Source organism: Beta vulgaris, chromosome 1 (assembly GCF_026745355.1).
Source record: "Beta vulgaris subsp. vulgaris cultivar EL10 chromosome 1, EL10.2, whole genome shotgun sequence".
Lineage (NCBI taxonomy): Eukaryota > Viridiplantae > Streptophyta > Magnoliopsida > Caryophyllales > Amaranthaceae > Beta > Beta vulgaris.
In genome coordinates this window covers 20,217,270-20,233,262 of record NC_079202.1, presented here as the reverse complement: position 1 = coordinate 20,233,262, position 15,993 = coordinate 20,217,270, and positions in this window count along the sequence as shown.

Sequence of the window (15,993 nt, the reverse complement as noted above, 5' to 3'; positions counted from 1 at the left end):
ATGTGTTTTGAAAAAGGTAGAACAGAAGAGGGTATAGGATTGTTTTTGAAAATGTAAGTTTTTCTAAATTAATTGAATATGGTAAGGTATGATTGATAGGGAAGGTTAGTTGTGCAACAAGGAGATGGTAGACATGCATGATGTTTCGAACTATACTATGACCAATTTTCTAGATGCACTTTTTTATGACAGACTTGACCTTACATGTAAAAACAGATTGTTTGTATACTTGAATTAGGTGAGACCCTATAGTGACCATGCTTTTACGCGAATACAGATGGACCGAATATAAGATAGATCACCATGACGACTAAATCGGTGAAAATCATGCACACACAAATTACGTGCCATGCAGCATTACTGCGGCTGACACATAACTGTGTGTCTGGTGCGCGAGTGGTGCACCAGGTGCAACTTAATGTGCTTGACACATTACGCCCTCGACATTCAGGAAACATATAAATGAATAGTAAACCCATTACAATGCAATTTTATTGTAACCATATTTCAATTATAATAATTTGTACAACCATATGGTCCCCTTGTTTAAATGCATTTATGCTAAAACGTTGGATCTACAAATCTCTTACATGGCTGAAATGTATTTACAAATCGTTAAATCAAGTGTATCTACTGAAATGGAATCACAAAACATTGAATATTTACATTGTTTATTGTAGGAAAATGCATTTATATTCCATGTTTTTACAATAAATGAATACGAAAACCCCACAAAAAAAAAAATGATCCCCATTCTAACAATAAATGAATAAAAAGAGAAATATGGTTAGAATGTACAAAGGAATGATTTGTATATTAAATAGAAATATTTAGTAACTTCAATATATAAATAAACAACATATTCAAAGACACTCAGGATTATACAGTGGCTTAAGTCTGCGATATTAACAACCTTCGGGACAAGCAATCATGAAGCCTGAAATTGGAAACGTGTATGTATGTGTGTGTGTGTTTGTATGTATTAGTTTTCTAAAGAGGCTTTTGTAGTTATTCGTAAAGTATGAAAGTATGAAAGTCATAAAGTAAAAGTGTGGAAAATCGTCTTTCTTTTGGGAAATCAAGACATGTTTATAGGAAAACAATATGCGTGTCATGCATAGAATGCGCTAGGCGCACATCTCTGTATGATGCACAATGACACGTGTAAGGCGCACATTGGTGTGCATGACGTAACATACCCAATCAGCTACTTAAATGTTGTACACGCTTTAAAAACGATAAAAAAGAATAATGCCCGTTACGCAGAGGAGTGCGTTTGACGACTCTGCGTGACACATAATGCCATGTGTCACGCGCAGGTTGGTGTGCTTGACATAGTTGAACATGTGCCCCAGGTGCACCGACATGCTTTTGACATGTTCTAATAGCTCCTTTATAAAACGCGTTTTGACGATTTCCTTTTATCTTTTAAGTTCGAAAATCCGATTTTAATTATAAAAATGTCTTTGAAAATATTTAATTAAAATATAACAATTAATTATCATGAATAATTAATCAATGACATTTTTTCAAAGGATTGGGCTTAAAGTGAAATTAATTATCAGGAATAATTAATTACGCGTTAAAATAGGACTTTTAACACTTTCGGTAATATTTTTGGGATGGATTTTCAGACTGCTCTCCCCTTGGGTAATACCAATATGTTTCATCATCGGATCCTTAAATGGGGAGACATGATTCTGTATCTATAGATATCAATTTGGGAATATGGTGCAAAAAGGGTAAAGCGGAGTACAAACTAAGGGAAAAAGACTCCCCCAAACTAGTCCTAACATCAGTTTGCATTTTGCACATCAATTTGCTCTTTCTTTCTTTTCTTTCAATAGAAAACCAAATGAAACAATAAGGGCTTTCTTTTATTTTCTTTCCTTATCTTTTATTTTCTTTTCTCGCAATTTTCTTCATCTTTTGCAATTATACAAGTATATCAACTTACTTTCAGCCTAAATCTTGGTACCAAAACAACTCAACTCAACCTAAACTAGACATGAAGTCCACTTTGAGGAAAGTTTTGCCATGATTTATTATGAGGGGTAAGCGAAAATAGGATATAAAGGCTCAAATGGGTTGACAAGCGGTTAATTATGGTAGAATATATAAAAGGTTTTTTGGCTTTTAAATTCCTAATTCTAGCAAAATGAAACGCCATAAATCATTATTCTTCTATTAGCTCGGTCATATGCAATCTTGGGGAGCTAAAAATGCAAGTCACAAGTTAGGCGACCAATGGTGATGGTTATAAATGAGTCTTACGAGGTTTGTGGCCCTCCTTCAGGGGTCATAACACAAGGGATAAGACAATACAATCAACCAACTCGCCTAATTTCAAAAACACTACCAAAAGTTACCAATCTCAAAGATCACCTAAAATCACAACACAACTTCCATGCAAAACAATCAAGTCAAATGAAGGTATCCCAATCAAGTTATGAACACTCTTAGTAACATATCATGCATTCGACCAAGCTATCCTAAATACGTAAGAAAAAAAAGCGAATTTTTTTTTCTGCGATTTTTTTTTTTTTTGCGATTTTTTTTTTAACTTTTTATTTACCCCTACCAGATAAAAAGAAAAGAAATAAAAACAAGCTATACAAGGGGATTTGGATTAAAGAGCATAAGACCATATAGAATCATTAGGAATAATAAAAAATAACCAATCACTATGCTAACAACCAAGACTAATAAATGCCCACATAACTAACCACATAGGAACCTAAACTTCATAAACATAGGCATACATACATGAAAGGTCCAACAATTTTAAGCAAAACTCCACCCTTGAAGTTGGAAAAGTAGGGAACTGGAGGTGGAGGGGGTTAAAAAAGAGCACCTAGTAGTACCCACCATTTCCCCCATCAGGAGTGAGGGGGGTTAGGAGGATAGAACCCAACCAAATACCCGCCTTGTAGTAAGGGGGTAGTAGGGGTTGGGGTGGGAAGGGGCTCCCTGAATGGCCCTTCACGAGGGTAGTGGGGTGGATAGGGAAGGTTGGTTCATGTCCAGACCGGGTCTAGATAATTTCGCCAACCCACCCTAGACACATGGTCTAGGTCGGTTTAGATACCCCGAAGACTATATATGACCTGCTGGTGATTGGCCACTTGAGTGACCTGCATCTGGGATATGGCGGCCATGACGGAGGCCATATCGAAGGATTACGAGGAAGAAGGATCGGCCTCCTCACTCACAGGATTGTGGCGGTCAGGCCTTGGATCCCTTAGTACCGTCTCCATGGTGGTGGACTGAAGGTAGGACAACTCGGACCAATGTCGACGGTCAATGGGGGTAGGAGGAACTCGCCATCAGTTAGAACAACTAGTGAGCGGGTTCGAAGTGACCCACATAAGGCCGTTGTAGTGGCCCCTCCTAAAACCACGCAGAAATACTGCAAAGCCGCACCATCCGATGAGTTGGACTGACCCACATAAGGCACACTTGATTCTAAGCATGCCAGGTCTTGATCCAAATTGAGCACTAGTAGAATAAATGTTTATTGCTGCTGTCATTAGGTGGCCTATAGCGGCGGTTTCGGGTCGCGCAACAATTAAGGGGGCAACAATAGGTAATTAATATATTGCTGCGGTTCTTAACCACAACAATATATCAACATATTATTACGGTTCCTAGCATAAACCGCAGCAATATGTATTTTTTTAATATTAAAAAAGTACACAGGTTGCCGGTTTTGGGCTACACCCGCAACAATAGGTGCACTTTTTCAAAAAAAAAATTTTAAAATTAAAATCTTCAATGTTAAAAGTACTTAAAATGCAATAGAAATTAAAGGTAACTAAAACATCAGATCATATCAACCAACGAAAATACTTGTTAGAGAAATCATAACAATATAAAAAAAATGAAGAAAATAAAAAATACAGAAGTTATTGTTAGATCTAAATCGATAATAAAAATAAAAAATAAAGAATAATATAGAAAACAAAGAATACATCCGGTGACGAGGTTGAGTGAAGAAATAGTCTTCGTCTGGTGAATCCAAATCTCAGACAACATTAATTATCACTAGGGATACTACTTAATCAAACATTTGATAAACCAAAAAAAAAAAAAACCATTAAAGTCTTTACAACAATGAACAACCTTATATTCCACTTTTAAAAAAACATTGTCCCGTGAAAATGCAATATAATGAAAACCTACTAACCTATTGACGTTAGAGAAAAGCGCAATCTTCAACACTTGAATGGTTAAATATAGTATAAAACTAACTAAACAAATTCCTCCCAACTGAAGTTCATTTCACTGAAGTCATATCCAAATTACATAAAACATGAAGAATTATTTTCTCTTATATCTAAGCAGCCAAAAGATAAAATCAGATCCCAAAACCCAGTAATTTATATTCGAAAGTACATTCATCAATACAAGTAAACAAATTTCTTAAAAAATTAAGCTTTTTTTTTTGGGTATGATGCGATTTAGTTAAAGGGGAAGATGTATATAAGTATATTAAAGGGTGAAACTGTTGGATATAAGAAATAAAGGAAACAACGGCCGACGACGACTTGTGGTCGAGGAAGGAGCGTGACGAATGACTTGTGGTCGAGGAAGGAGCGTGACGAATAACTTCGGTCGACGAAGAGAGGACGACGGTCGAGGAAGAGAGAAGTCGACAAATAATTGCGGTAGACGAAGAGAGAACGACGGTAGAGGAAGAGAGAACGACTGTAGAGGAAGAGAATGTTGTAGACTGTAGAGGAAAGAGAACGACGCTGTAGAGGGGGAGAGAGGTTGAGAGGAGGGAGAGGAAGAGAGAGATAGAAAGTAACGGCTTGTGAGGGGTAAAAGTGATCGAGGGGAAAGAAACCTTAACTGATGACATGTATGTTTTATACTTTTTTTAAATGATATTGCTGCGGTTTTCGGCACGAACCGCAATAATATATTAAAATATAATTTTTTAATACTATTTTAATATATTGCTGCGATTTTTGACACAAATCGCAGCAATATGTCTGGTCAAATAGTCAACTTTTTTTCAAAAAATTTCCTGGTGATACTATATTGCTGCGGTTTTTGGCCAAAACCGCAACAATATGATTATTTTATATTTTTTATTTTCTTGTTACGTGATATACTGCTGCGTATGGGTAAAACCGCAGCAATATCAGCACAACAATAATAATTTATTCTACTAGTGGAGGTACGTCGTTATCCTGATGATCAATCCACCACAAATGATCTCCCCAGATACCATAGTACCATCCCGAATCTCCTTCAATCGATGAAAGAGGAGATAGGTAAAATTAATTCAGACTCCATGGTGGACCACATAAGTGGCTAACGATAGATACAAAAGATCTTCCTGTGTATAAAATAGTGAATAGCGGGATGGATGATCTCAGAGGCTTTGGACGTCTTTTTCCTAAACTGCATGGTGCCATCAGTTATCTTGGCCCACCATTCCCTGCTCATCATACCCCTTTTAAATCCCCTTTAAGGGAGTCTAGCTTTGGGCACTAGAATCCATCCCAAATGCATCACACACTTCTTCAAAAGACAGTGTTATGACATTTGTTAAAAGGCGGTCTTGTATAGTTAGAGCATCGTCCTGATCCTTACTTATGTTCAACGAACTCAGAAATTCTAGAGTTAGTTGATTCTAAGTAGGCTCATGTATGTTAATAAAGTCCAACAACCCTATATTAGTTGCCATTTACCTTACTATCCAATCAATATGAAGGAGATGACAAGTACTAGAGCCATAAAACTTCATTGGGCGAAGAGTTCGGCTTGAAAGCCGTGTCAAAATCTTGTGTTGTGATGCATTTGCAAACTCTAGAACATAGAGGGCTGGGGGATTAGAGCTAGAATAAGGGCCTGCGAGGAGGGCCCTTTACTCCCTTTATTAGTTCTGGAGGAGGTACCCTCATCGTCCATTTTCTTTCCCATGGTGTTATTTTGAAAACATAAGAAAGTTTTACAAATTTTACGTATCAAAAGGGGAAGAACATGGACGCAACCTTTTTAATGGCAGAAATTAAGACCCTATACAAGCAAATCACCACATTAATAAAGACACAAAATAACCTAGAAAAATCAACTCGCATACAAGTCCCACAATCAATAGCAACAAAGTTGCTAACAATCAAGGACCTGAACCTACACCAAATTCTCAAATCTCACATACTTTATCAACTCACACGTTAAACAATCCCAACAACTTATTAATCAACAATTTTGAAATAATTCACTACAACTAGTGCCATATATCTCACAAAAATCAAATAATTTATAAGATTTACTCAAAGAACCCAAATTACACTAGTTCATCTGAACAAAAACCACAAATTTGGGCGAAAATTCATGAACAACCCACAACTAGAAGAAAAACAAGCATCCAATAAAAAAAAATAACTTTTAATTCTTAAAACAAGATTGTAAATGAAAAACAAGAGTGTGAAAAGAGATCACCAATTTGGAGATGAAAATCCCCAATGTTCAGAACCTCGTGGACTTGATGAATTTGAGTGATGTAGAGATGAAGATATTGAAGTTTTCGGTGAGGTGGTGGCCGAAAGTCGTCGGATGTAGAGACAGTGAAGTGAGAGAAGGTGACTGAGGGATGAAAGAGAATCGAAGATGTTGAGAGACATGAAAGAGTGCCAAAAAAAAGACCATGTATTCGTGGTGTTTTAGTCCAGTTAGGGTCGATGCGGGGCGCACCATTCAAAAAAAAAATCCAAAATTTTTAAATGGTGAGGGCGCACCTCGTAACGAGGTGCGACGCACTGCTTTGTGAGGTGCGTGCGCAACGTTCAAAATTTTTGGAAAATTTTGAACAATGTGAGGGCACCTAACTTACTGACAAATTAAGTTGTTAATTTGTCTGTTTGTTGCCAGCGCACCACGTTACTAGGTGCAGAGCACCAAATAGACTGCCTAGCAAATTTCTTTTCTTTTGCACTCAAATTTCTTCTCATGGTTAGCCTGTAAAATAAAGAATAAAAAGTACGAAAAACGAAAAGATGGAGAGGAACGGATTGCCTCTCATTTGATTAGCTTGACTAAAAGGATATGTTTCTCAAGGTACGTGCTCGGGTGAGCTAAGGATCAAACAACCAATAGAATGACGACATGATGATCGTGGTAGAGCTTCAATCTTTGATCGTTCAGAAAAAATGGATCATTATCGCGTAAAATCTCGTAGGCTCCATAAGATGTAGATTTCACCACTTGTAATGGCCCTGACCACTTGGATTTTTAATTTTTCGAGAAAGAGCTTTAGCTTTGAGTTGAATAAAAGGACTTTGTCTCTAACCCATAATTCTATTTGTTGAATTCGATGATTGTGCCACTTCTTTGTTTGCTCCTGTACAATCTCGAACTCTCGTACGCATCAAACCGGAGTTCTTCGAGCTCAACTTGTTTTTCCTTTCAAGCTTCACCCGCTAAATAAAGATCCATATTTAGCTCTTTTATTGTCCACCAAAATTTGTGCTCAAGCTCAACCGACAGATGATAAGCTTTGACATACATGAGGTGGTAGGGAGTGGTCCCTATAAGTATCTTGAAACCCATGCGAATAGCCCAAAGAGCATCATCAAGGTTCAATGACAAATCCTTCCTCATGTTATTTACCACTCTCTCAAGGACATTCTTCACATTGCGATTGGAAAATTCAACGTGACCTTGGGTTTGAGAATGATAGGGAAGGCTAACTTTCTGATTCACCCCATATTTCTTCAAAAGTGCCTCAAATTGCTTCTTGGTAAAGTACTAACCACCATAGATCACTTATCAAAACTCCCGATACTCAAAACCTTGGGAAGATGATCTTCTTAAGAAGTTATGTGACAACCTTTTGGTCATTGGCGGGAGAGTCGAGGGCTTCAACCCACTTAGTTACATAATCAACCGCCATACGTATGTACATGTTGCTCAAAGAGGGGACAAAAGGACCCATGAAATCAACTCCCCATATATCAAAAGATTCAACGTATAGAATCTTTTGTTCAGGCAACACATGTCTTTTTCGTGATGCCACAACTTATTTGACATCTATCACAACTCAAAACAAACTCACATGCATCTTTTTGACATAGATTACTACAATAGAGCACCTTAGCAATAGTTTTGCTTGTCCCACCATGCCCTCCACATGCCAAGGTATGAAAATGGTTCAGCACTGATGTTATCTCATGATTAGGCAAACATCTCCTAAAAACATCGTCGGAGCACTTGTTAAAAAAGATAGGGTCATCCCAATATAACTTTGAAGCCTCCTGAAAACCCGCTTCCTCTGTTGAGAATTTAAGCCATAAGGTTTAAACCCACAAGGTCAATATTTCCCAAAGTCGGTAAACCATGGAATCTCATTGTTAATAATGGCAAATAAGGCTTCATATCACAAGTCTTGTTCAATAGGGGTCTCATCAGGATCAAATATCTTATCATCAAGAGGGAGACGAGAAGCATGATAAGCTACCGCATGTTTTGTCTCTTTCATCTCATTCATCTCAAAGTAGAACTCTTGAAGTATTAGCACCCACCTAATGCACCTAAACTTTGCATCTTTCTTGCTCATCAAATAACAGACCGCAGAATGATCTGTATACCCAGTAGCCTTATTTCAAGTCAAGTAGGACCGAAATTTGTCAAAAGCAAAGAGTACGGCGAAAATCTCTTTCTCCGTAGTTGCATAATTTCGTTGAGCATCATCCCAGGTCCTACTTGCATAAGTATCACATGTAGCATTCCTTCCTTACGTTGCCCGAGAATAACGCCAACTGCAAATCACTATCTGTAACACCCCCAAATTTCTCTCTTTTGGAAAACTCATTTTAATATAAAACTCCTTGAGAAACTTGAGAGTATTACTGCCACGTGATAACGTTAAAGGCTTTAATACTAACACTAACTGAAACTTTAAACTAATGCAGCGGAATAACTGAACTAACTTCTCTTTATAAATATAAACTTTATTGTACAATTATATAACAATGGAAATAAAGACAATAAAATAACAACTCCTTGACTAATTATGATTCCTCACTAGCTCCCCCAGATGAAGTATGCATCAATCAACCTGTGAATTCTGCTCACCAAAAGGGTCATCACAGGGACAAAGCCATAAAACAAAACAAAACGCGTGTCAGTAAAAAATACTGAGTACATGTATATGCGAAATATTAAACACTTTATTTAATTAAACCTTTGAAATATTTAATTTCAAAAAACCTTTCTTGAATACTTGATAATACTTATATAATATAAAGTATATAACCTTGATAAAAATCCTTTTTCCTTGCCTAGGTACCTTGCCTAAAGTGTGCACACCCCCCAAGTTTAGTATTCCTTACTGAGTCTATTACGAGGGGAACTACCTTGTCCACATGACTTATACAAAAAGTACATGGGTAAATAATATAATAGCTACCGTTCTTGTTAATAAATAACAAGCCGTGGCCTCTTTATAAATTGTGATCATAAAAGATCATATAACTAATAAAAATCTTTCGGAAATAATCCTCCTTTAAAAAGAATAATAATTCTTATATAAGACTTTAGCCATATAAAGGCATAAATAATTTGTTCGTAGAATAACTTTGAAAACTCTTAAAAATAATCATAAAACCATAATAATTTTGGTCTTGCTAATCACGTTGCTCTTCAGTATTCATGCTAGTGTATGATATGAAAACTTTAAACAATTTTCATACTAGTAGATGATATGGAATTTCAAACAAAGAATGTGATAATGATTGTTAAAATAATCCTGCGGCTACCTACGCCGACTTCAAACATATTATAAAACATAATATTCGACTAGTTCAACTAAAAAAAATCATGTTGTTCATATTAAACTCAAACAACATGCACTTCAATCTAATATATTTTTCCTAAAAACATGATACTACACTTGCAAAACAATTATTAAAGATCTACAAATACACGCACCTTGAATAATAATAACTACTAGGGAGAAGAGAAAATGTAGGCTAAGAGGGAGAGAGGGTTTAAACTTGAGAAAAGAGATTTATTTCTCAAATTTGGTGTGAAGAATATGATGGGTGAAGACCCCTATTTATAGTAGTTGGAAAGTAGAATCGGAAAAGGATTATGAAACTAAAAGATAGACTTTTAGAGAAAAGATAATTAATTTTAGCTAGGATACATTATCTTTTTATGATAATATAGCTTGAATAGAGGAATATTCCATAAGATAAATAGTCTAGATCCTTAATTAACCAAAAGATAAAGACAAATAAAGTAACTAAACTTTGATCAATAAGTTTAGCTATCTGGCGGATGAAAAGCCGAAGTCAACCTTGAATTTTTTTTTTTCCTTTTTTATAAAATCCTTTTTCTTTAAATCTTTTTTTTTTTTTTTTAATCTTTTCTTTTCTAAACTTTTTTAGATTCTCTTTAAAACATTCTTAATTTTATTTTGAAACAACTACTTGAATGTAAAACTTAGGAAAGTTAGGCCCAAAATTTATTTGGGCTAAAATTTGTTTTTAAATACCCAAAACCTTTCTTATAAAAGCCTTTCTAATAAATAATAAGCCTTTTTAGTAAATAAAACCTTTTTAAAAACTAAAACTTTTTATAAAAATATAAATATTAACTTACTAAAAAAAATACGGAGTATTACACTATCATCACACATCACTTCAAAAGGCAAGCTCCAATTCGAAGATTGCAGTACGGGGGCAGAAATGAGGGCCCTCTTTAAAGTCTCAATAGCCTTAATCCAAGCTAAAATATACATCCTTTTGAAGTGGATTCGTCAATGGTTTGGTTATATGAGAAAAATCCTTGATAAAACGCATGTGAAACCCGCATGACCAAGGAAAGCACGAACTCCCTTCATCGAGTTTGGTGGCAGAAGCTTCTCAATAATCGGAACCTTTGCCATAACTAATTTAATGCTCTTATTTGACACTTTATGTCCACGGACAATGCCTTCCTCGACCATAAAGTGACACTTCTCCCAATTCAGGGTGATATTTGTCTCTTGACACCTGTTCAAAACACACTCAAGATTAACAATACATATGTCGAAAGACGAACTCCACACACTAAAATTGTACATGAATACCTTAATAGAATCCTATAGCATGCCAGAAAAGATTATTGTCATACACCTTTGAAAAGTAGATGTGGCATTACAAAAACCAAAAGGCATCCTTCGATATGAAAATGTCCTATAAGGACAAGTAAAGATTGTTTTCTCTTGGTCATCCGGATGAATAAGGATTTGAAAGAATCCGGAATAACCATCAAGAAAACAAAAGTAAGAATGACGAGCCAACCATTCCAACATTTCATCAATGAAAGGGCGAGGGAAATGGTCCTTACGGGTGGATTTATTTAACTTCCTACAATCAACACAAACCCTTCACCTTGTAACAGTTCTAGTAGAGATTGTTTCTACTTTCTCATTCTTGAAATTAGGCATACCTCTCTTTTTCAAACACACATGAATCGGGCTCACCTAGTTGCTATCTAAGATAGCATAGATGATTCTTGCATCACGTAATTTCATGATATCTTTTTTCACAACCTCTTTGAGGTTGGGATTGATACTTCTTTGATGCACAATGGAGGAGGCCTTACTATCGATGAAAAGGACACAATGCATATCAAGGGAATAGCTTATCTCGTAAGGTCATCAATCGAGTACCCAATGACATCTCTATATTTTTACAGTATCTCCATCAATTTGGATATAAAGATGTCATCAAGACTCAAGTTGACAGTAACAGGATAAGTACATGCATCATCATGAAAAACAAACTTAAGAGAGGAGGAAAGGGGTTTGAACTATACCTTGGGAGGAGGATTAGAACTCTCCTATTAATCAATGGATGTAGCAAGAACCTCAAATGATTCATCCTGTATCTCCCCAACGGCAGTGCTGTCAAGAAGCATGGACAATACCTTCACCTCTTCCATGTCTAAGATCGGGGCATCGGTAATAGAAGCATAAAACTCATCCCCGATTGAACCACTCCTTCAAAATCCTCCATCTCACTCTTCACTAGGTTGACCCGACAAATTCTCTATATCATAGCGGCCACTTCAAAGATTAAGAGAACTCAAAAACAACCTGCTTATTGGCTACCTTAACCGTGGTTATATCATTTTTTGCAGTTTATCACGACACCCAATGTGTTAAGTGCTTATCTTCCAAGAGTGAGAAGAGTCTCTAGATGTTCTTCCAGATCTATGACCACAAAATCACAAGGAACAAACACATGTCCAAATTGGATTGGCACATCGTCTAACTCAGCATGTGGCACTCTCATAGTTCGATCTGCCAATTGAAGAGATTTCCATTTGGGATGAAGAGGAAAGTTAAGGTGCTTAACTATGGATAGTGGCATCAAACTCACACTTGCTCCTAAATTAGCGAATGCAACCTTAGGCTCTAAATCACCTATCTTCACCGGCAAGGTGAAGCTTCCAGGGTCTCTTTGCTACTTGCGCATAGCACGTTGCACTAGAGCACTTACTTGGTATGAGAAAGTGATGACCTTATCTTCAAGCCTCTGTTTGTTGGAAAGGATCTCCTTCAAAAACTTAGCATAGGATGACATTTGAGACATAGCCTCAAAGAAAGGAATGTTGATTTGAAGGTCTTTCATCACATTGAAGAACTTGGTGAATGATGGGTTTTAAAATGTATATCGCAAAGTGCACGGTGTCTGTTTAGCAGAAATTAGCAAATACGAGTCGGTCCAGATGAAGAGGAGTTCTAAAGATTTTTGGTTAATTATTTAACTACTTCAATAGAGGAATTTGATTGAATAATTAATAACTAAACTAGAACACAAAAGGATAGAAGTTTATCAAACAATTAAAAACCTAGAACAATTGATTGATCCACCATGCTTATGCCAATTTATTGACAACAATATAATTCAAAAATACTTGGATTGAGGTTCAAATAATTAGAATATTAATCCTACGATCGGGTCTTAACAACTCTTAGATCAACATATGCTAGTACGGTCGCTCAACATAATCACACCTACCTATTATAACAAGCCTCAATGAGCCTCAATGCTTATGCGCCATTACATGAATTAAACAAGCATAATAAATCCAAAGGAAGTACTCTAATTCAATCCAAATATCGAAGAACTTTAAACCAACATCACGTATAAAAATGGCTTCCCTCACTAAGCCCTAGAAAAACACTACTCACTCATGACAATAATAAGCTTAATAAACATAATGCAAATATAAGAATTCATTAAACTAAATAAAGTACTGAATGATTGAAGAACAATGAAAACGAAATCAACGATCTTTATAATCTTCAAAGCAAAGAGCGAGTAAATACCAAAGTAGAGAGAGAAAACTAAGTGTATAAATCTAAAAACGCTGAACAAAGATACCCTAGCCGAAAATACTAAAAACCTATTTATAGGTTTTATATAATTGGATAAAAAAAGGAAAAAATTAACATTCCTGAAAAACTGCCCGATCGAGCGGGCCAAACCACCCGGTCAGACGGCGGTGTTATGAACTTAAGAGCAAAGGAATAATTTCACGCGGTCAAGCGGGCAAGGCCGCCTGGTCAGTGCGTTTGCAAATTACGCCTCTTTGTCGCCCGGTTGGCCGGGCTGTTTGGCTTGTATGCTGAAGGAGTTCTCGTCTCGCCTGGTCGAGCGAAACCGCCTGAGTCGACCGGGAGGACACTGCTCCTTGGCTTCTTCCGCAAATTATTTGTCCGCACCTCTTGTGCAACTCCTTGTATCTTCTTTACATCACATGTAACCATTGGAATTTCGTTCCACAACTCGAATAAAGGCACTAGAAGCCTAATCTACATAAAAACATCTCACACACACAGAAACAAGTCCAAGCATATCAAATCACACAAAAAATAAGCTCAAAATGTGCTAAATAAGCTATATAAAATAGACACATCAAAATTCCCCAAGCTAAACCTTTGATTTTCCTCAAGTAGAGCATGACATAAATACGAATATGATTGCTTCACCCCTTTAGATATTAAAACAGAGATAAAAAAATTTTCAAAGCTCAAAATCATTCAAGCAAGCAAAAATCAAGTTCAACTGTTCAGATTACTTTAATCAACAATCGCCAAAGCAAGCAATCAAATGCTGCTGCCTTACGTGACAGGCAAATATCGAAATGGTGCTCGCCAGGGTGTCACTCCTCTAAACTTTTGTGGCAGGCATAAAATATGTTCGAATGCTTAGCAACCTAACCATAATAACCCTTCCCACTCACACTTTCATATGTTTAAAAAGGTATAATGTCACTCATCCTATTCATGTCAACTCAAGTAGTGAACGTACTCTTTGACTTTGGCAATTTGACTACGTCTCAATTCAGCAAACAAAGAACATATGCTCAACATGTCTTTTATGGGTTATAATGGTGCTTGGGTTAAGGTAGGGAAAAAATTTTTAGGAAATGTGATGGTAAATTAAAGCCAATAAAGAGGAGCAAATAACACTATTAATCAAGACCAAGTGAGGTCTAAAACAGCTCCCAAGATATTAACACACATCCAAATTATCATCCCACTATGGAACATCAGCAAACACACAACATTTTTTTTTCAGTTCATTTTCTAATGATGTATTTTTTTTTCTTTTCAGATCAGTGTGAATGAAAGAACAAGGAATAAATGCACTTATCAACTTTTCACACTTTATACTTTCCTTTGAACTAATAAACACAATCTATTTCTTTCTTTTTCTTTTTCTTCTTTTTCCGACCTTTGAACTTGCAATTATTTCCAACAAACCACCAATATCAACTTATCATCACAATGCCATCATAATCTAGTGCTCCCCCAAGCTAGGCTTGGGATAGTAATCAAACATAGGGCTCAAGGCTTGTAATACGGTTTAGTAACCAGGAAAAAGTCCTTAGGCTCAGCGGGCTAGAGTGGAAAAAAAATCTTGAAAATCAAATTCAAGGCTTAAAAATCATTTCAAAAGAACGCCTCTATCACAACATATGAAAAATGATGCTAAATGTCAACAAGTACCTTGTCAAAATCAAGATCAGAAACGCTAGAGAGGAACTAACACACAAGAATAGAATGGATATAGAAATATCCATGGTAAAGAAAGAATCCTTACAGTCTAACCAGTTCAAGCATGCAATGAAAGTAAGCGCGTTATCATCCAAACCCACTCAAGGTCAAGATAGTTAAAGGTAACATTCCAGCATCACAATCTCAAGTGCCCAACTATCCAAATAAAGAGCTAAATTATACTTTCGAAGAACATCACGGGACACAGGAAACAATCAATCCAATCCAGTCAAATAGTATTTTTGGTATTTTTTAGCAATATTTGATTTTGCTTGTTACAATTCTTTTTTTTCTAGGAAAGAATGAAATTAAACTAACTACATTAAAAAGCAGCAAAAAGAGGGTTGTACTTACAGAAATTCTGCCCCCAAGCTAAACTCGGCAATGGCCTCATTGCAGCAAGAGGCAAAGATTAGACTCCCTCGTCAACATCAGACGTATCCACAATAAAACCGCCTCTGGTATACCTGCATCACCAAAAATAGCCTGACTAGAAGTACCATCCCCAGCATGATCAATCGAGTTAGGTACTTGTGGTGTGTACCACGAAGGATGGGTGGCATTATGGCAACAAGCCCCTGGTGAAAGTAGCCATGGTAGATAGTGTACAGGGCATGACGCATGTCGGGCACCAGGTATGTCAACCGTGTGTCCAAGGAAGTCAGATGAGTTCGGATGGTAGCCTAACGAAGCTCAAGGCGGCCCATTTGTGAGGTAAGGGACTGTTGTCCCTAGTCAAGGAGGGTAAGGACCACCATCATAGGATACATAGGCTGTGGTAGGTCTGCAGAGGTCGTCGAGCAATGGGTTGTTGACCACGTATAGGAAGGAGGTACGACCGCAAATCAGGTTCTAGGCGGGTCTTAGCAGGTTAAGGAGAAGGATAAATTCCTTCTTAGTAACCAAAACGAGTATCAATAGAG